General features: G+C 44.7%; 1 pseudogene; it reads right to left on the bottom strand.

Moving 5' to 3' along the window:
- Nucleotides 1-10,915: 10,915 nt before the first annotated feature.
- On the bottom strand, nucleotides 10,916-13,781 carry LOC122744510 (annotated as a pseudogene).
- Between the last annotated feature and the right edge of the window lie 9,000 nt (nucleotides 13,782-22,781).

Raw genomic sequence — 22,781 nt, 5'->3', positions numbered from 1 at the left:
ATGAGGATTAAGTGACTTGCCCAGGGACACACAGCTAGTTAATTAACTTGTGAAAAGAACTTTTGCATTTTTCTTAGTAAAATACAATTGTGTTAGAGATTTGAGGAATAAGGAATTTTTTGAACTGGAGATATCAGGACAGGTTTTCTCTTTCTTTTTCTTTTTTTGGTGGGGCAATGAGGGTTAAATGACTTGCCCAAGGTCACACAGTTAGTGTAAAAAAATAACATTTACTCTTTTTTTGAGGGGGGGCAGGGCAATGAGGGTTAAGTGACTTGCCCAGAGTCACACAGCTAGTAAGTGTCAAGTGTCTGAGGTCAAATTTGAACTCAGGTTCTCCTGAATCCAGGGCTGGTGCTTTATCCACTGCCCCAGGACAGGTTTTCAGCAAAAAAATAATGCCTAGGCTAAGCTTTGATGGGAGGAAAAGATTTTTTAAAAATAGTTTATTTTTTCCCCAATGACATGTAAAAATTTTTACCATTCATTAAAAAAATTTTTTAGTTCCAAATTCTTTCCCATTCTCCCTCCCTCTACCATTGAGAAGCCAACCAATTTGATATAGGTTATGCATGTGTAGTCATACAAAGCATATTTCCATGTTAGTCATGTTATAGAAGAAAATACAGACACAAAAAACCCCCAAGAAAAATAAAATAAGGGAAAAGTATGTTTCGGTCTGCATTCAGACTCCATCATTTCTTTCTCTGGAGGTGAATAGCATTTTTCATCCCAAGTCCTTCAGAATTGTCTTAGATCTTTATATCACTGAGAGTAGCTAAGACCTTCACAGTTGATCATCATACAGTGTTTCTGTTACCATGTACAATGATCTCCTGGTTCGGCTCACTTCCATGTAAGTCCAGGTTTCTCTGAGAGCACCCTGCTTATCATTTCTTATAGCCTAATTGTGTACCATCACAATCATATGTGACAATTTGTTCAGCCATTCAGAGGGAAAGGTTTTAACAGGCAGAAAAAGGGGGAAAGTCTATTTCCAGTATTGAGGTATGGTGTGAGAGAGGGCAGAGAGTAAGACTGGGAAATAGCTTGTAGTCTACTTGGCAATGAGGTTCATGGACAATTTTTTGTTTGTTTGTTTTTGTTTTGTTTTTGCAGGGCAGTGAGGGTTAAGTGACTTGCCCAGGGTCACACAGCTAGTAAGTGTTAAGTGTCTGAGGCTGGATTTGAACTCAGGTCCTCCTGACTCCAGGGCCGGCGCTCCATCCACTGCACCACCTAGCTGCCCCCTCATGGACAGTTTTTGAACAGGGATTTATTAAGCACCTGCTATGTGCCAGGCACTGTGCGAAGCACTTTACAAATGTTATCTCATTAGAGCATTACAATAACCCTGGGAAGTAGATGCTGCTATGATCTCCACTTTACAATTGAGAGAACTGAAGCAGACAGATGTTAAGTGAATTGCCCAGGGTCACACAGCGAGGAAGTATCTGAGATTTTAACTTAGGCCTTTCTGTGACTCCAGACCCAGTGCTCTTAATTAACTATGTTACCTGGCTATCTATAATAATGATGATGATGATAAGAAGAAGAAGAAAAAGAAGAAGAATTAAAAGAAAAAGGAGGGGACAGAAGAATAATTAGAAATAGAAGAAGAAGGAGGAGGAGGAGAAATAGATGTAACATGATTGGCTTCCTAATAGAAGACACTTATTTGATCTCCGTATTGTGGGGACCAATTTTTAATTGGGGAGTGTTAGCTAAGCGGCTCGCCACAATATTGGGGCAAGGAAGGAGACCAGCAGCCTCCCTCAAAACAGAACAGGATTTATTTTAACAAGAACGAACTTAAAAAAAAAAAAACCAACACAAACAGGATCAGCAGGATCAAGGGAAAGGAAATAAAATGGGGAAAGGAAAATTATACAACCTGAAAAATACCACCACCCAGGAATCAGCTGAGAATACACAGCAGAGCTCCGGTTGCCTTCCAGCTTCCAGCCAGAATGCCAGAAAGAAAAAAAAAACTTCCTTCCTCCCTGCACACTCCACACAGTCCCCAGCCAATTGGATGGCCGCTCTGACAGTCACATGACTGCCCTCACTAGGCTTCCAATCATTATAATTTGTTTGTTTGTTTGTTTTTGCTGGGCAATGAGGGTTAAGTGACTTGCCCAGGGTCACACAGCTAGTAAGTGTCAAGTGTCTGAGGCCGGATTTGAACTCAGGTACTCCTGAATCCAGGGCCGGTTCTTTATCCACTGCACCACCTAGCTGCCCTCCAATCATTATAATTTTGCCAGGCCCCTGTAAGGCATTGGCGAGTGGTGATGATGTGAAATGCCAGGGCCATGGCAACGGCTACAACCAGTGGGTGGAGCACCGTGCGGTTTGTGGAGCCCCAGGCCAGTGCACGCCGAGCATAAAAACCTCAAATAACAATTAATTCTTTACAGTATGAAGGATGGGTTGGAAAAGAGGAGATACAGGAGACAGGGATACCATTTAGCTATCTATTACAAGAGTATAGACAAGGAGTGCTGAGGGCCTTCAGTTAGGTGGTGGACATGGGAGTGACAGAAGAGACAGATTTGAGAGATATTTCAGGATTATAACCCATGGACTTTGCAGCTATCAGAATATGGGAGATGACAGAGAATGAAAAAAATCAAGGTAACTCCAAAGTTACCTTGAGAAACAGAGAAATATGGAAGAGGAATAAAATTTGGGAAGAAGATATTTACTTCAGTTTGGGACATACAGGTGGTAATATCCCATGGAGGGCTGGAAACACAAGACTGGACTTCAAGGGCAAGGGCTGAGCTAGAGATAGTTTGGGGGATCAATTGAAATAGAGTTGGAAGGGACTTCCCAGGCCATATGGTCCAACTGATACCCCTAAAAGAATCCCCGCTCCAACACATCCAGCAAAAGGTGCAGTGTGTCAGGATGACAAAATCCAGCAATTCACAGGAGAGGGAAACTTAGGAAAGGAGCCAACAATAAACATTGTAGCTTCAAAGTGAGCAGAGATAATAGTAAATATTTCTATAAAGCTTTACAAGGGGGCATCTAGGTGGCACAGTGGATAAAGCACCAGCCCTGGATTCAGGAGGACCTGAGTTCAAATTTTACCTCAGACACTTGACACTTACTAGCTGTGTGATCCTGGGCAAGTCACTTAACCCTCATTGCCCCACCAAAAAGAAAATAAAAAGGAAGTGGGGTATAAAGCTTTACAAATATGATCCCACTTTACCCTTACAACAACCTTGAGCCTTTTTTGTTGTCCAGTCATTTTTTTCAGCCATGTCCAACTCTTTATGACCCCATTTGGGATTTTCTTGGCAGAGAGACTGGAGGGGTCTGCCATGTCCAATTCCAGCTCATTTGACAGATGAGGAAATGAAGGCAAAGAAAGTGAAGTGACTTGCCCAGGGTCACACAGCCAGTCAGTTTCTGAGGCCAGATTTGAACTCAGGGTGATGAGTCTCCCTGACTCCAGGCTCAACGCTGTATCTGTTGTGCCACCTGGTTGCCCCCAAACTCTGAGAATAGCTAGTATTATCCCTATTTTATAGATGAGAAAACTGATAGGAGTCCCACAGCTACTAAATATATGGAACTAGGTTTGAATCAGAAGGGAAGCTGAAGAGCTGATGGTATGGGAGGAGACATTCATTTGAGAACATGGTGACTAAGTCTAGAGAATGAGGGATGGCTGATCTAGAACCTTTCCCCAAAATGGAGGTCACAGGCAGAGCTCACCAACAGTGCAGGGAGCAGAATCAGGAGGCGGCTTGAGACTCAGGGGCAGCTTGTGACTCAGGGGCAGCTAGGTGGTGCAGTGGATAGAGCATCGGTCCTGGATTCAGGAGGACCTGAGTTCAAATCCGTTCTCAGACACTTGACACGAACTAGCTGTGTGACCCTGGGCAAGTCACTTAACCCTCATTGCACCGCAAAAAAGAAAAGCAAAAAAAAAAAAGAAAAGAAAAGAAAAAAGAGATGTTGTGACTCAGTTTCCTCGTCTGGAAAGTGGGAGAAGGGGTTGGCCCAACTGGCCTCCGAGGTCCCATCTGGCTGCAGAGTTGGATCCTCTGATTCCCTACACCACCTTTGAGTATGTTAGTAAATTATGTCCTTTGACTGAGCCTTACCACCCTCAAGGAAAGCCATTGTAACTTTCATCCATCTCTCCAAGACTGACCCCTCTGCCATGGGTCAGCTCCTCAAACACTTGAAGAGAGATGTCATGCTCCTCCACCTTGCATTTTTCTCCCTTTCTAGGCTAAAAATCTCCAGGTCCTTCTAAACATCCTCATCTGTGATCCTGTTACAGTAAATAAGTGGAGGGTTGGGTAGAGGGGCAGCAGTAGGAATCCCGACACAGGCAGTTAGCTTTAGACACCGCACGGGACACTGTAAGTCACACAGCCTTGGCGAGGCCCAGCGTTCACATCTCTCAAATGGGGATAATAAGAGTGCATCCCTCCTAGGGTTTTTCTGAGAATCAGGTGAGAAAAAGGAGTGATAATGAGACACACTATCCACGGCAAGGAGGCGTTGGATTTAGGATAGGGAATGAAACATATTAAATTTTTTTTCATAATAAACATTTTCAGTTAAAGTTTTGAGTTCCAAATTCTATCCATCCTTCCCTCCCTCCCCCCACCCCCGAGTCAGTAAGCAATCAGATATAGGTTATACATGTGCAATTATTCAAAACATTTTTGCATTTTGCCATGGAGGGAATTTATTTTACTTGACATACACATTTGTTAGGCAGCTAGGTGGCACCATGGTACATAGAGCGCTAGACCTGGAGTCAAGGAAGACTCATCTTCCTGAGTTCAAATCTGGCCTCACACTTACTAGCTGTGTGATCCTGGGCAAGTCACTTAACCCTGTTTGCCCCTATTTCCTCATCTGTCAAATGAGCTGGAGAAGCAAATGACAAACCACTCCAGTATCTCTGCCAAAAAAACCCCAAATGGGATCACAGAGAGTCAGACATTTGACTGAAATGACACAACATATTTGTTATAAGGAATGCATTTTTTCTTTTCTCTCTCTCTCTTTTTTTCCCTCCAGTGCGGTGGGACGGAGAGAGTATGGATTTCTGATCATTAAAATTTTTTTTCTATATTTTTCTCAATTTTTCTCTAATGGATCCTGAAATTAGGGAATCTAATAACTCTAAATGTTGGTATGTTGTTAGTCATGTCTGACTCTTTCATGACCCCATGGATCATAGCATTCCAGGCTCTTCTATCCTGTGCTTTAGATGATATTCTAAGTGGATCCCTGAAAATGCAAAGGGCCCCATGGTTATTCCAGATGAGGCCCCATACTGAGCAATTACCGGCTCTGGACACACTGTCTCAATGCACATGGATGTAAGCATATTGTGTTTGCAGATCACGTTCTTCCCTCAGGGTTCTAGGAATACCCCAAGGGGCATTATTGCCCCTTGGTATATGTTCCTCCCAATATTAATTGCCTGGTTCTGATTAATATCTCTCCAGCATAATTGAAACAGTTGATATCTCCTTGATATCATCAACAAGCAACCACTATCAATTAGATTTGAGAAGGGGATATTTACTGAGAAGATATAATAGGATCTGAAGTTTAAAATGTCCCCTCAAACTAGGGACTCTTCCCTTACCACCTTGGGCCCCAGGAAGAGGGGGCTTAAACCTCGAGTGAATGTTACAAAAATTCCCCCATCCAAGTTCTCTTCTAGGTGTGGTATGGTCACTGGATAGACTTCTCTCTTGTGGAGTAACATGGCGCCTTAGCACTACACGAAGTTATTTTGCCCCTGGGCTTGGGTCCCATAGGCAGATCCTCAAGGCTTGTTCTTCCCCAGTCTTGGCCTTTCTTTGCGCTCTTTTATCAATAACTGTGTTTAGAGATATATAAATTCCTCCTTAAGATTTCTTTCTCCACAAGTTTGGGTATGTTGTCTTGTTATAATTTTCTTTGATACAACTATTTTTTCCAAAAGAAATGATAAAAATCAAAGATGAGATTAAAAAATTGAAAAAAGCTATTGAATTAATAAAGTAAGAAGTTGTTTTTTTTAAGTCTTATAAAGTAGATGAGCTATTAGCTAATTTTGTTTAAAAAAAAAGAACAAATGACCAAAAAGAAGAAGAAGAAAAAGAAAGGAGAAAATACAAGAGAGGAAGAGGAATGAAAGGAAAAATCATTTGAAACTTTTTGGAATTATGTGCTAACAAAACAAAAACCTTAAATTAAATAAATACTTGCAAAAAATCTAAAATACCCCAGTCTAACAAAATGAATGCTATAAACCTCAAGTGCTCTGGGAATTATCAAAAGGCATTGAAGGCATTAAAGACTTCCACATACCTCTCCAACTCTATCTCACATTATTCCCTTTCCTGCTGTCTTAGGTTCCAATCAAACCACACTGCTAGCTCTTTTCCAAACCCAGCATTCTACCTCTTGCTTCTCTCCCTTTATGAAAGAAATCCTGCCTTTCTGAGATTCCCTCCTTCCTCATCTCTGCCTCTTAGAATCTTCTTCCTTCAAGGCTCAGGTGAGGGGACCCCTGAGTGAAGTTTCCTGATATCCTGAGTAGTTAATGGTCTCTCTTTCCTCAAATTACCTTGTATTTACTTATAAGTTTCAGCTGATGGTGACCCCTCCTTCCCATTACTTTGTATTTGCCATGTGGGACAACTCAGTGACACAATGGCTAGAGCACTGGCCCTGGAGTCAGGAGGACCTGAGATCAAATCCTGTTTCAGGCACTTACTAGCTGTGTGACCCTGGGCAAGTCACTCAACCCCAATTGCCTCAGTCATCCAGGGCCATCTCCAGTCATCCTGATGTATATCTTGTCACTGGATCTAGATGGCTCTGGAGGAGAGAATGAGGCTGGTGATCTTCCACAGCCCTCCCTCAATCCAATTCAGTGCAAGTCATACCATCACCCTGATGCCATGGTCCTCTTTGAGAATGAAAGACAAAGGGGCAGCTAGGTGGCAAAGTGGATAAAGCACCAGCCCTGGATTCAGGAGGATCTGAGTTCAAATCTGACCTCAGACACTTGACACTTACTAGCTGTGTGACCCTGGGCAAGTCACTTAACCCCAATTGCCTCACCAAAAAGAAAAAAAAGAGGACAAGCAACAATAATTTGCCATGTATATGCTTTGTACTTATATACAAAAGTTTCCTCCCCATCCCATCTTCTCTGGCTAGAACACACCCTATGGAGTCCTGACCCTACTCCATGGCCACTTTTAGGGAAATGTGCTCACCTCTAAAGGATTTGTCCCTTGGGTATGATACAGCAAATTCTCGGGCGGGGACGGGGAGCAGCCCTTTGTTCATACTACCCAGTGAAGGCTGAAGGGGAGAAGCTCTATCAAAAGTCTCTAAGATAAGCTTAGCTAGCAGCCAGGAGGAGTGACCCATTCAGTGGGACTTAAAGGACCCCACCCTCTGTCTCTAACTTCCCACTCTGCTGTGTCAGAACTCTTTGAGCATCTCCCTAGAAGGATGGGGAGCTACCCTTTCTCTCACTCCAGCAGCATGGATCTGGAGCATGTGTGTTGGCTGAGGCAAGCCTGACCCTGGATCTCCCTTATTAGCTCTTTTCATATTTACTGAGAATAGCAATCCTGAGATGGGCAGCTCCAGTCCAGGTTGTATATCTGATTGCTTACCACCTCACCTCAGGGAGGGGAAAGGGGAAGGAGGGATAGAATCTGGAACTCAGAACTTTAAATAAAAACATTTATTATGATTTTTTTAAAAAGTATGAGGGGCATCTAGGTGGCGCAGTAGAAAGAGCACCGGCCCTGGATTCAGGAGTACCTGAGTTCAAATCCGGCCTCAGACACTTGACACTTATTAGCTGTGTGACCCTGGGCAAGTCACTTAACCCCAATTGCCTCACCAAAAAAAAAAAAAAAAAAGTATGAGAGGTTGGTGAATCCTGGGTGCTCAGTGGGTGCCAACTGCACTTTGGGAGGAGTCTTCACTAGTTTTGCTCACTTCACTCAGCATCAGTCCACTTAAGTCTTTCCAGGCTTTTCTGAAATCTGCTCTAGTAGATGACCACTGACAGGAGTCATCATCTAACCATGACCTGGTTGCCAGAGAGTTAGACCAAGAGTGATTCACTTGTACAGTGCAGAGTCAAGGTGAAGGGAAAATACCAATTCAGCAGTGCCACAAAAGCTTTATGTTTTGATGTTTCAAGTACCAACCTCCTGGGAGAATACAGTAACAGTCATGAATCATTTCTGCAGTTTGTTTTGTCAGTGAACACTCATCGGTCTTTTGTGTTTAGTGTTTCTTTTGTGTGGAAGAATTAGACGGCTGTCTTATACTCAATTTGTTTTCTTTCTGCTGTCCCCTTCCCCCTTTGGGGGAGACTTTAGTTATGAGACAAATCTAAGCTTTAGAAAATTTCCCCCTGGGATTCCAAGGGTGTCTGTGTGTGTACTGAGTCAAAGTTCAGAAGGGAGATTACCTCTCTTGTTAGAGATCAGCTCCACCCCCTGCCCCCCAGTCTGGTTCACATATGTGGGTCACGAGCTGAGAAGGTTCCCACTTCCTGAGAGGGAGAGGGTGAGTGCCCCAAGCCCTCTGGATCCACTAGACTTCAGGTTCTTATTTACACTCATATATATGAGTGCACGTTGCTTCCCTGGATAGACTGTAAGCTTCTTGAAAAGACTGCTTTTTGTCTTGTGGCTGCAGAGCCTAGCACAGTTCCTGGCACACAACGGCTACTTGTTTGTGACCCTGGGCAAGTCACTTAACCCTCATTGCCCTGAAAAAAAAAGTTGCTGGGGAGTCATTGGTATCTAAGTTGGAAAGAATGTATGGCATCCAAATATCAACATCGTTAACTGAAGCCCAGTCGAACATGTATGCTAAGTCAGGTGGTGCAATGCAGAGAACAGGGCCTTCCTCTTCCTCTCTCCCCACCCTTGCATGCCCTTATCCTCTGGATGATACAGAACCAGTAAAGGTTGTTGACCAGGAGACTAACATGGTAAAGTTGCTGCATAGGAAGATTACTCCAGCAGTCCCATCATGAAGCCGGTTACAAGGTGATGGGTTATTTTGGTAATGACAGCTCTTGAAGAGTGCCCACTGAGTCACTGAGGATCTAGAGTCAGTCTTGTTGGAAAGAATATCCCCACTGGGGAAGGCACAAATGCTTGAAACATACGAGGACAGAAAAATAATCTAGCAGTAGGATTTTGTACATAAGATGATTGGGAGAGGAGAAATTAGGGGCAGGGAAACTGGCTCAGAAACTCCAGCCTTCGTCCAGAACTAATGTGATAAGGACCTGGGCAGGTGCCTTAGAGGCCACCTTCAACTCAGTCAAGAATTTCACAGCTTCCAGGCAAGTAGGTGTGTAGTGCAGTGGCTAGGCCACTGGCCCTGGAGTCTGGAGGACCTGAGTTCAAATCTGGCCCCAGACACTTACCAGCTGTGTGATGATCCTGGGCAAGTCACTTAACCCCGATTGCTTAAAAAAAAAAAAAGAATTTGACATCTTCTCTTGGGAATATATATCAGAGAGTTATTTGCTCATGTGGCAAACCCCCTACCACACTGTGAGTTATCTCTCAGGAAGGACTGGTAGGATGGCAAAGGGCCTTGAATTTGTGCTGTATAAAGACTGCAAGGAAAGCATTGTGGGACAGTTGAAAAAGCAGAAGCCCTGCGGTCAGAAGCACTGGATTCAAATCCTCCCTCTCATTCTTATTACCTTGTTACCTTGGGCAAGTAACCTATTCTCTTCAGGCCTCTGCTCTTCTGTAAAATAAAGGGTTGTATTAGATTGCCTTTGGAGACCCTTCCTGTTCTATTTTTGGGCTCCCATGAGTGAGAGAACCAGGAATGTTTGGCCTTGGGAAGAGATGATTTTCAGGAGGTACAGGTGAGATGTGATATTTTTTTTAATATCCAAAGGGCTGTTTTGTGGAAACTTGCACCCAGGGGACAGAACCAGGAGCAGTGGGTAGAAAACTACCAAGAGGCTTTTTTTTTAAAGTGAGGCAATTGGGGTTAAGTGACTTGCCCAGGGTCACACAGCTAGTAAGTGTTAAGTGTCTGAGGCTGGATTTGAACTCAGGTCCTCCTGAATCCAGGGCTGGTGCTCTATCCACTGTGCCACACCCAGCTGCCCCCCAAGAGGCATTTTTAACCCTGAACAAGGGAAGGGAAAATATATTCCTAACAATAGGAGCTGTCCCAGACAAGCATGGGCTTCCTTGGGAAGTCACCTCCCTGTCATTGGAAGTCTTCAAAGACTGGATGAGCACTTGTTGGGCTTCATGTTAAGTATTCTTCAGGTATGGTTGCTGGGGTGTGAATGTTTGAGACCATAGGCTAGTGGGTACTTCTCACCTGAACTGTTTCCTCAAGCACAGAGCCTTTTTATTTTAAGGGAAGGTAAAGAAAAGATAGAAAGGAAGTCCTGGGAGCCAAGTGGCTAAGGGACCAGGGAGTTCCCAGAAAGGAAAATAACGTAGCCATTAGATCCAAAAGGTGAGAGGACCAGTGACGGATAGAGAATGTAGAGCTATGTCAAAAAGGTTCCAAGGAAAAAAGAAAGAAAATCGTAGACTCCTCCCCCCATCTTGAAGTCACCCTGTCCTCTCTGAGCTGGAGGTTGCATTTCCATCTGTCAATGATCCCAGCCCTCTCAAAGTCCTAGGTTTCCTCACCAGGCACCCCAGTGTTCCCACAATTGGAGAGAGAACCCAGCCCCAAGCTCAAGCCGACATCTCCCCTGCGACAGTTGTGATTTCACTTATCCTTTTATTCAAATATTCCCTGTCTCAAATAACACCCATCCTTCCAAAGCATGGTTTGTTGTCATTCAACAAGTGCTGGGAGACAGCACCTCCTTGCTGGCCAGCCCAGCCTCGATCCTCGTCCCTCAGATTCTTCGAACGTGGTGAGCGCCTGGTGAGTGTCTGGTGAGCGCCTTTTTTCGGGGGGATTTCTTTTTCCTCATTTTCCTTATCGCAGCCCTTTTCTGGGCATAGGCCAGGATCACGAGGTACCAGATCACACTATTCACAAGGAGGATGAAGGTAACCAAGAACAAGAAGATGGCCAATATTTTTTCCTTGCTTCCTTTTCTTGGGAGCCTGCTAGAAGGAGTGAGGATAATCCCTGGGGGACTGGGAGGCTGGCTCTCTGATGGGGTGGGGGTGGTAGTGGTGGGGGTGGGGGTGGGGGTAGTAGTGCGGCGGGTGGGGGTGGTAGTGCGGCGGGTGGGGGTGGTAGTGCGGCGGGTGGGGGTGGTAGTGCGGCGGGTGGGGGTGGTAGTGCGGCGGGTGGGGGTGGTAGTGGGGGTGGGGGGGGTTGTGGGGGGGGTTGGGGTGGTGGTGGTGGAGGGGGTTGAGGTGGTGGTGGTAGGAGTGGGAGTAGTTCGAGCAGTGGTGGTTCGGGTAGTGGTGGCAGGGGTAGTGGTGGCACGCGTAGTGGTGGTTCGGACAGTGGTGGTACGGGCAGTGGTGCTTCTGGTAGTGGTGGCCCGGGTAGTGGTGGCCCGGGTAGTGGTGGCCCGGGTAGTGGTGGCCCGGGTAGTGGTGGTTCGGGCAGTGGTGGTACGGGCAGTGGTGGTGGTTCTAGTTGGAGGGGGGGGCCCACTGTCCGTACTGCCCCCATCACCTCTTGCCTCACAAGTTGGTGGGGCATAACCAGCATCACAGTGGCAACGTTTCAAATTGTTACACACCCCTCTCCTGTGACAATTTGCAACTGGGTCGCACTCAAGCCTGAGCAATCTTGTATCAGAGCAGGCATTGTTGAGACAGATCTTGTTCTGGCCACAAACGGTCCCAGTGTACACTTCTCCTCCATCATTGACCCCAACGCCCACAAAGAGGTCTGCCCCCCAGCACCAAGTGTCCTCATGGCGCACCTGGATAAAGGTGTGGTGGTCCCTGGTTGGGGGAAGCCTCTGCACGTTCTCACACATAAGCCTCCCACATTTGATGTCTTTAGCCCGGCATTTCGTAAAGACCTTGTACAACCCAGTAAATTCACTGCCACAGTTCCCAAATCGGTCCCCCTTGGTGTTCATGAGCTGGTAGCAACTATCCCGGGCTGACCTGGCACCTTCCCCAAAGACCTCAGCACACTGGCGATCCAGCCCCCGGCAGCGCCCTTGGTAGCAAAACCCTTGATTTCCGCACGGGGTGCCATCTTGTTTGTAGACATCTGTCTGGCACCACATGGAGGTTCCATTGCAATATTCAGGGAGGTCACACTCATCTGAGCTCCGACGGCAAACGCTGCCCCGTAACCGATATCGGCACCTTTCACAGCAGGGCCCAAAGGCGCACACGGAGCCTCTAGTCATCCTGCATGTGGGAAGACAGCAAGGGTCACTTGCACAACTTTCGGCATTGCCGCAGTCACACTCTTCCCCTCTGTCCAGCACTCTGTTCCCACAGATCGACATCCTAAATATTTTCCTGACGTCTGGTTTGTTATAGAGGCAAGCCCCTCTGTGTACCCTCAAGTATTCATACAAGTTATCCATACTGCAGTTGCTGTAATGTCTCTCATGGGAGATAAATTCATGCATGATGCAAAAATAGTACTCCCCACAAATGCAGCCTCTCTGGTCATGCTCCATACCTAGGTTGTGGCCCAGCTCATGAGCCATGAGGGTAGCAAATCGGGCTACGTCTTCGTGATAGAAAGATTCAATGGCCGCGGCATTCCCGACCACACAGGCCCCTTTGAGATAGGCATTGCCCACTATGTTTCCAGGATTGTGCCCTACAATCAGATGGGCAACATCATGAACCGCTCTCCTGAAGAGTGTCTGGTCCCTCCATCTGTTGAAAACAGGAAGGGCTGGCCTCAGTTGGACAGGGAGGCTGATGGGATTGCTCCTCGTCCAGATCTCCAAACCAATCAGGACGACTCTGATGCTGATCTCGCTGGTGTAGGTGTTGAGGTGTGAGATGACCTCTAGCACCTTCTGTGTTGTCTTGGTCACGTTACCATCCCACATCTGGAACCTGTTGTTGTCGACCACAACAAACATCTCCACGTACTTGGTGTGTGACCAGACGTAATTCACGTATCTCGTCAGAGTGTCTTCTCCAGCCTCGTCAATGTCGACGTCCACTTCGTCTCTCCCACCGACCCTGAACTCGAGTTCTTTCTCAGGCCCCTTGCAGAAATCGAACGTGTCCTTTTTCATTTTGTACAAGACATGTTCAAACTTACTCGAAGCCTCGATGGGCTCAATGTTATAGACTGTTTTCTCTATGCTTATTATACCTTGGAGGCCTGAGCAGGTACTGAGAGACACGAGGGACCCCAGCCTGCTTTCCACATATCCATCATAATAACAGTCATCCTGGAGAAAAGGCATGTCCAGGCTGAGCTCCCCATCTTCATAAGTATAGACGGGGAAGTTCTTAACAAACAGGTCTTTCTTTTGTTTCAGATGAATCACCTGCCTCTTGCCTCTCATAAATATCGAATAGGAGATTTTCCCCGCTTTTTCTTCCCCTTTCCTGGGCGTTAATCTCTTGGGGATGACAATTTCATAGGAAGAGTAATATACGGATCCCAAGGTACAGTGGACGCCCGGGAGGAGTACCACTATCAACAGAAGAAAGAACCTTAGGCTGAAATTGGAAGACCCCAGACCCAGACCCCACTCCCACCTCCAGGGTGCTCTGTAAGAAAACTCTCTTTCCTTCTCATCCATGTCCATTTGGCTCCCCAGGAGGGGAGTCAGGGGGCACAACTCGGGCTACATCGCTGGACATGACCCGAGGGAAGCGAATGAGGATGCTGGGCCTCTGCCCCTTAAGTCCTCACTTTGGACCTGGGTCCTCTCAGTGACATGATCTTGAGGCTCTGAAGACTGTTCATCCCTGTCCCAGAGAATTCCTAGTATCACAAGTGGCGAGGAGTTTCTCCTGCCCTAAAAGCTTGCTTGCTTGCTAATGCAGATGTCCTTCTAGTAGCTGGTCCCTGGACAGGACTTGGTGGGAAAATACAACAACTCTCCCTTCCCTTTTATCTTCCATCACAATGGAAACCCCTCCCCCACCCTTTGAATCCAAGAGCTCCAGGCTGGGGGTGCGTTGGGGAGGGGGCAGGGCAAAGGTCCCCTTGGGTAGGGCTCAGTCTACTTGCTTTCCCCTTTGTCCAAAGCTAGCATTTCTCTTTTTTTTCCCTACATTGTCAATACTGTCTGTCCCTCTCTGACTCAGAGCTTCCTCCAAGACAAAAGAGTTTTGGCCCTGGAGGGCAGCTAGGTGGCACAGTGGATAAAGCATCAGCCCTGGATTCAGGAGGACCTGAGTTCAAATCTAGCCTCAGACACTTGATACTCACTATCTGTGTGACCCTGGGCAAGTCACTTAACCCTCATTGCCCCACCAAAAAAAAAAAAAAGAGTTTGGGGCATGACCCTTGAGAGGCAGGCAGTCCCCTGCATCTGAGGAGCCCATCTTGAGTTTCTAATTGCACCATTCAAGAGTTTGAGCCTGTCCCTGCTTGCCTACTACTCCTTTCTTCAGCAGAGGATTGTCCTACTTGAGAGATGTCACACGTCAATAAGAATAGACAGCCAAGTGGGCATAGCAGAATCTGAGTGGTTTTTCCTGGGTCCCAGGGGCACAAAGGATAGAGGGCAGCATTAAGGAAGAAGACAGGGATTTATTTGGCCCTTTGATTCATAGGAAGTAAAATTCCCCCTCCTTTCACCTGGATTACCCTGAGGCAAACTCATCATGTCTGTGGGAAACAGTAATAACTTGATACAATAGTGGAATCTTCTCAGGGCAATTTTATCTAGAAAAATAAGTTTTTCAGTGTTAGAGATAGGAAGCACTTTGAACTGGCTCTCAATGGTGTCTGAATAAAAGTAGGTAAAAGTTCAACCCCAGTCACTATTGCACTTACTTATGACTTATGAATATTAACTTCTCTTTCCATGCCTAAAATCTCCACCCCATTTTTGATCATGGGTTGCATAAAGGTATATGTGGATGGGAGGGGTAACATATCAAGGAGAATTTAGTTGGAACTCTTCCAAGAAGATTGTGAACCTGAGCCTAGCAATAGTGGTTCGGGGGAGGGACTTACCAAGTCAGAGCTTAGGATAAATACAGATTGAGCTCTCTTAGCATTGGCACTCACCTACTGCTTGTAACGATTAGAATGACGCCACCTGCTGGAGACTTACTGTAGAAAAGCTCCGCCATGAAAGGAAGGTCTTTGAGGGCAAGACCAGGAGTCTTTTCTTTGGTGTCAGGAAGTGACGTTTGCTGGTGGGAGGAGGAAGGGGGAGCCGGGCGCTCTGTCTCTGTCTCTTTCCTGAGGACGCTGGTGGAGAAGGGAGTGAGAAATGTGCTCTCCCTTTAATAGATAGATGAATGTAGGCCTTTCTCTCTCTCTTTACCAAATTCTTATTCTCCTTCATAAGTGCTTAAAAGTCTAACTTTTGCTAAAGCTTATAATTTATTAGCGACCACTCGTTGGATTTTAGACAGTCTAGCTAGAATTTTAGCTTTAACAGATGGCTGACCACGAAGAGGAAAGCTAAACCTCACTCTTCTGATCTTCTGGTTGGGTAAGAAATTTCCCCTACCCTGTCCCTTTGAACTGCTAAGTACTGGTGTACTGGCTGGTTTTTCCCTTTAAATTTTCAAATGGGTTTTTTCAACTCCCTAATTACTCTATTTTTTATTTTAATCTGTTTAACCGGACAAATGGGAGATAAGATCATGTTAATGCTTTGTTTTTGTGGATTTTTTATTTTTATTTTTGTTGGAGGAGCCAGCAAGGTGCTCACACAAGGGAATATCTCCCCCTCTCCCAGCCATGCCTTTTCAGAGAAACCTCACACTCCTGCATTTTTTTCAAATTCCAATGCTGAGAGATTCTCTAATTTCGCATGCTCGGAGGCAAGCAGTAGGGGGAGGGGAACCCAGGCCTGAGTTCAAAATCAAGTCTGATTCAAATTGCCCTGCTCCCTCCCCTCCTCTCCAGACCACACCTTCTACTCCTCCCATGGCCAAACCCCTTGATTCCCTGGCCCAGGAAGTCCAGAGATCTAATGCACATGCACAGCTTTCTCTACCTGCATTTGCAGCTTCAGGCTCAGCCATTCCCCAGCCTGGCTGTGCTTCTGAGACAACCTTAGAAAACCCTTTAAGTTCCAGATATGCTCGTTTTGTTCATAATTTTGCTAATCTGCTTTTGTCTTTAATTAGTAACCTTCTAAAGCATTTGTATTAGGAAAGAGACAGAGACAGAGCACCCAGCTCCCCCTTCCTCCTCCCACCAGCAAACATCACTTCCTGACGCCAAAGAAAAGACACATGGTCTTGCCCTCAAAAACCTTCCTTTCATGGTGGAGCTTTTCTACAATAAGACTCCAGCAGGTGGCATCATTCCAATTGTTACATGCTTTTCTTTCTGTGGGTCCCCATTCTCATGCGAATGCAATAAAAGGTTTTTGTCATACCAAAGTTACCTCTGAAAGAACTTATTTTGAGAAGGTCTTTGCCGTTCCTCACATGCCCAAAACAGAACATCATAACTTTTTCTCCCTCTTTCAGACTTCCTTATCATTTGGCGGGGGGGTGTCAATGAGGGTTAAGTGACTTGCCCAGGGTCACACAGCTAGTGAGTGTCAAGTGTCTGAGGCCAGATTTGAACTCAGGTCTTCCTGAATCCAGAGCTGGTGCTTTATGCACTGTGCCACCTAGCTGCCCCTTTCCTTGTCATTGTTAAATGTACCACCACAACTTCAAATCACCCAGGTTCATGACCATTGAGTCACCCATGACCCTACAGTCCACTAAGACCCCCCAGATCTTTTTCAGACAAACTATTGCGGAACTGTGCCTCCTTCCTGTTGGATTTAAGTCTTTTTTTTTTTTTTGGTAATACTTTATATTGAACCAAATTAATTTCATTTTATCAGACTCAGTCTCTTATTTTGGCTTGCCATCTGGCATATTTGCTCTCTTTTTTGGTGCTGTTTTACCTACAGATTTGATAAGGTTACTGTTTTTGCCTTTATGTAAATCGCTGGTGAGTAGCACTCCTATTATGAGTCTACAAATGAGTCCCCTTTTGGTGCTTTCTTTCTGTACCCTAGGTGCTTGGAACATCTCTGGGTTCCATGGGGATGACCTAAGAGCTGTCCTTTCGGATGTCCATGTTGTAAATGGAGTGCTTGTGCCCAGATCAGGGACACTGTTACCACACTGGAGGAAACCAAGGTATAAGCTTTATTTTTCAGGTTGCCCCAGGTAGGAGCAAGAGGTCAGATAGAGCAACTGACCCTTAAGGGGTCAGGCCCCTAGATCAAACCCAGTTCATGTTAGCCCAGCATCTTTGGGTTGTGAGTTACATCATTGGAGCCTCAGTTCTTAGCCTTTTTGTTAGTTCTTTTCTGTTGACAGTGAAGGGAGTAGAGTCTCTGATCTTGGGAGTTTTGAAAATTCAAGAGAGGAAGAGCAGCTAGGTGGCACAGTAGATAAAACACTGACCCTGGAGTCAGGAGGACCTGAGTTCAAATCTGGCCTCAGACACTTACTAGTTGTGTGACCCTGGGCAAATCACTTAACCCCATTATCTCCAAGAAAGGAAGGGTAGAAGGAAGGAAAAGAGGGAGGGAGGAAGGAAAGGAAAGAGGGAGGGAGGAAAGGAAGGAAGGAAAGGAAGGGAGGGAGGGAAGGAGGAAAAGAAGGGAGGGAGGAAGGAAAGGAAGGAAGGAAGGAAGGAAGGAAGGAAGGAAGGAAGGAAGGAAGGAAGGAAGGAAGGAAGGAAGGAAGGAAGGAAGGAAGGAAGGAAGGAAGAAAGGAAGGAAGGAAGGAAGGAAGGAAGGAAGGAAGGAAGGAAGGAAGGAAGGAAGGAAGGAAGGAAGGAAGGAAGGAAGGAAGGAAGGAAGGAAGGAAGGAAGGAAAGAAGGAAGGAAGGAAGGAAGTGTGAGAATCCCTTCATGGTCACCAAACTGTGAGATTAAAATTGGATATTAGATCATAAATCTACCCTACTTAACCTTTCCCTTAATTTATCTCCCAGACTAGTAAATGGAAGAAGCTTCTGGTTTTCTAGAAAGAGCTTTTATTGTATGGTAGTCACAAGGTGATGTTGATTAGAAGGATAGGAAAGTAGAAATACAATACAAATCATCTTAAGTCTAAGCTTAGTCTATATTCTGTATAAAACTCACCAAAAACCGAAGGCCACCTTTGGGGAGAGAGACCGAGTCAAGCGCATGCTGTTAACTGAGAGCTGGGCCGAGTCAAACTCCAGTCAGCGTCTGTCTGTGCAGCGCAGCCAGGAGACCAGCAGAGCAGGAAAAAAGGTCCCACTTCTGTTCTCTCCTTGCCTTTTAAGCTCGCACCCCGGAAGTCGAGTGCTCAGCAGGCAATCTGGCGTGCGTCGCAGGCGGACTGGTGTGCGTGGCTCATGCTGTTGGTCTCCTCCCCAAAAGGGTGGTCCTAAAAAAAAAAAACTGGCGTCTTTCCATTATCTAACCGACTGTTAAAACTTTTTACCACATTCTCCCCTTTTGTTCCTCAAGAAACAAAATATTTCCTTGACAGAACAGTAAAAAGAATATAATAACTATTGCTAACTAATAATATGTGAACAACAATATAGAAAAGGAAGAGAGGAAAGTTTTGTCCAGAGGGGCGATTTTTTTGTCCTCATGAACTGACGCTTTGACATTAGTCTTACAAAGGGAGAGCTTCTGCAGAGAGTACATGTTACAAATAGTGTATATTATAACAGAAAGGAGATAGTAAAAACTAACAAAACATATAAAGTCTCTGAGTTCTCTTGTCTTCTTGAAGTGGTAAGATGTCATCAGGAGGAAACTGGATTCTGGACTCTGGTCTGGATTCTGGTCTGGAAAAACTGGATTCTGGACTCTGGTCTGGAAAGCTGGATTCTCTTCTTCTGGATTCTGTTTGAATTGCTGTATTTTTACTAAACCCTAGCATAGCATTGTCAATGATCAAATTAATAAATTCCATTACAGAAGGAAGGAAGGAGAGAAAGGAGGGAGGAAGAAAGGAGGGAGGGAGGGAGGAAGGAAGGAAGGAAGGAAGGAAGGAAGGAAGGAAGGAAGGAAGGAAGGAAGGAAGGAAGGAAGGAAGGAAGGAAGGAAGGAAGGAAGGAAGGAAGAAGGCACAGAAAAACAGGAGTCAGTGTCTAGGCCAGATTTTGCAAACTATCAGCAATGCCCCAGGGAGCAAGGAATGACCTTCAGGACCTCAGACCTCTTTTCTTGCAGCCCCATGGCCTTAGATGGGGGAGGCTCAAAGGCCTCTTGTCAGATGCCATGAACTAAGGAATCATCAAATAAAGTACAAAGGAATGAATGAACCAAGCAAAGAGTAAGAGGCGGAAACTCATCAGTCTTTGAATACCAGATGAAGAATCTCTTCTCCACCATATGATCAACCAACTGGAACTAATCAGAAAATGTCCACGGTGTCTGCAAGGCACTACCATTCCATGACATTGAAGTTCCCAGAAAGAATGGGGGCAGCTAGGTGGTGCAGTAGATAAAACACAGGCCCTGGATTCAAGAGGACCTGAGTTCAAATCTGACCTCAGACACTTGACACTTACTAGCTCTGTGACCCTGGGCAAGTCACTTAACCTTCATTGCCCCACAAAGAGAGAGAGAGAGAGAGAGGCCATAAATAAGCTCCCTGGCTTCTCCATGTGGAAAGATGCCATCCCAGGCATTCTGTGGATGTGCCAGACTCTGATTACCCTAGCAATAGAGTATTGCACATAGTAGGTCCTTAATACATAATTTATTGAATCGAATTCAATCTGTCATTGTAACTATCAGCTGTCTCTGCTTCTCAAAAACATGGAAATTAGTTGAACAGATCAGTCTATTTTATTTGTTTATTTACTCTTGTGGAGCAATGAGGGTTAAGTGACTTGCCCAGGGTTACACATTCATGGGGATGGGGAAATAAATAGCCAGAACAGGAGATAGTCAGAAAAACAAGTGTTATAAGAGAATTGAATAGAGAAAAATCCATTAATTTAATCTAATCCATCACATACTTACTAACCTACTAACATACATACATAACATACCTACTAACAGTGAAGGCATTGTGCTAGGTGTTGGAAATACAAAAACAAAATGAAAAAGTCCCTCCCCTCAAGGAACTTGTATTTTGCTGGGGGAGGGGGCAAAATGAATGTAAACTTTATTTTGCTTTTTAGCAGTGTTCCCATGGAGATTTAAGATGAAGGAAGTATGGTAGCCAAACATACATCATTACCCAGAGTTCCCAAATGTCCATAACTGTGTGGATTTCTACAAAGGAGAGGAGCCAGGAGAGACTGATAAGGCAACAATGCTCAATCTGGCTGAGGCTGAGCTGACTGAGAGCTGGTGCCATTCCCCCTCCAACAAACCCAAGGGGAGCTTATGGAATTCAAGACTTGACAAGGAGCAGAGCCACAATGGTACCTAACAGACAAGATTGGGCTCTAATAGAAGCAGCAGATCATGAAATGGGGTGGTCAGTTGTCCGTACCAACTCTGTGACATTTTTCTTTCTCCTCCTCCACCCTTGATGAATGAGCATCTCTTTATAGAGGCTTCAATGTCTTCTTTGTTTCCCCACCTTTCCAGAGTGAAGAGGAGAAAAGAAAAGGAATCTCTTCTGTTCTCCATTGGTCAAAGCCCTAGGCAGTTAACATTCCAAATGAATATTCCCCTTGATTAATTTCTGTCAATGCTTTGCTTATAAATTTATGTCCATTGACATGCTTTTTAAAAAGTGATGCCCAATAAACCATGTGAGTTACCATGTGGGTAACAATGGTGATGGTAAAAGAATGGGGATGAGAAAAGAACCTAGAACCTATCTAGGTTACATTGCCCATATGCGATTCCAAGTTACAATCCCTGGTTGCAGTCCCAGAACTAAGAAGAACACTAGCTCACTAGAGTTTATGACCACAAGGATACAGGGACCCTAGTCACAATTCCAGAGCAGAGAAGAATGCTTATGATTACTCACAGAGCAGAGCACAGGCCAGGAGAGAAGTGACCACACGTCTCCTTAGATTGCACCATCCTGGAAGAATTAAAAACCTACAGACCCCCAGAGCTAGATCTGAAAATAGCAGCAAGAAAGGCCTGAAGTTTGGGACAGTGCCCTCTCTACCCCTGAAATAGAGCCCAACTGTAATATAAAGTTATAAGCCAAGAAATAAGCTCAAAAATGAGCAAATAAGAAATGAAGAACCTGACCATAGAAAGTTAGTATGGTGTGAGCAAAGATCAAGACACAAACACAGAAGGCAACCAACTCAAAACAGCTACACACAGAATTCAAAGAAAAATGTGAACTGGTCACAGACCAGAAAAGAATTCCTGGAAGAGCTCAAAAATATTTTAAAAAATTAAATAAGAGGGTAGAATAAAAATGAAAAAAAGAAGTGTGAATGATGCAAGAAAATTATGGAAAAAAAACAACCAAAAATGCTGAAGTAAACAAGACCTTAAAAACCAGAATTGGCCAAATGGTAAAAGAGTTACAAAAATCCACTGAGGGGAAGAATTTTTTTTTTTTTTTTGCGGGGCAATTGGGGTTAAGTGACTTGCCCAGAGTCACACAGCTAGTAAGTGTTAAGTGTCTGAGGCTGGACCTGAACTCAGGTACTCCTGACTCCAGGGCCAGTGCTCTATCCACTGCGCCACCTAGCTGCCCCCGGAAGAACTTCTTTAAAAAAAAAAAAACACAGAATTGAGGGGGCAGCTAGGTGGTGCAGTGGATAAAGCACTGTTCCTGGATTCAGGAAGACCTGAGTTCATATCCAGCCTCAGACATTTGACACTTACTAGCTGTGTGACCTTGGGCAAGTCACTTAATCTCATTGCCCTGAAAAAAAAAAGCAGAATTGGCCAAATGGAAAAAGAGGAATAAAAACTCACTGAATAAAATAATTCCTTAAAAAGTAGAATTGTCAGGGGCAGCTAGGTGGTGCAGTGGATAAAGCACCAGCCCTGGATTCAGGAGGAACTGAGTTCAAATGCGGCTTCAGACACTTACTAACTATGACTTCACCCTCATTTCCTCTCAAAAAAAAAATTTTTTTTTAAAGTAGAATTGACCAAATAGAAAATGAGGTACAAAAGCTTACAGAAGAAAATAATTCTTTAAAAACTAGAATTGGGCAAGTGAAAGCTAACGACTCCATGAGACATCAAGTAACAATAACACAAAATAAAAAGACTGAAACAATAGAAGAAAATGTGAAATATCTCATTAGAAAAGCAACTGACCTGGAAGATAGATTGAGGAGAAATAATTTTAAAATCCTTGGACTACCTGGAAGCCATAATAAAAAAAGAGCCTAGACACCATCTTTCAAGAGATTATCAAGAAAAACTACCCTGATATACAAGAACCAGAGGATAAAATAGAAATGGAAAGAATCCACTAATTAATGTCTGAAAGAGATCACAAAATGAAAATTCCTAGGAATATTATAGCCAGATTCCAGAGCTCACAGGTCAAAGAGAAAATATTGTAAGCAGCCAGAAAGAAACAATAAAACTATTGTGAAATGACAATCAGGATAATGCAAGATATAGCAGCTTCTCCATTAAAGGAGCAGAGAACTTGGAATATGATATTCTGGAGGGCAAAGGAGAAAGGATTATTACCAAGAATCACCTACCCAGAAAAACTGAGTATAATCTTTCTTGGGAAAAGTGGATATTTAATTAAATAGAGGACTTTCAAGTA

This window comes from Dromiciops gliroides, chromosome 1 (assembly GCF_019393635.1).
Source record: "Dromiciops gliroides isolate mDroGli1 chromosome 1, mDroGli1.pri, whole genome shotgun sequence".
In the NCBI taxonomy this organism is placed as follows: Eukaryota; Metazoa; Chordata; class Mammalia; order Microbiotheria; family Microbiotheriidae; genus Dromiciops; species Dromiciops gliroides.
Note: the sequence above shows the minus strand (reverse complement) of the source record. Positions and strands in the feature narration are given on the sequence as shown.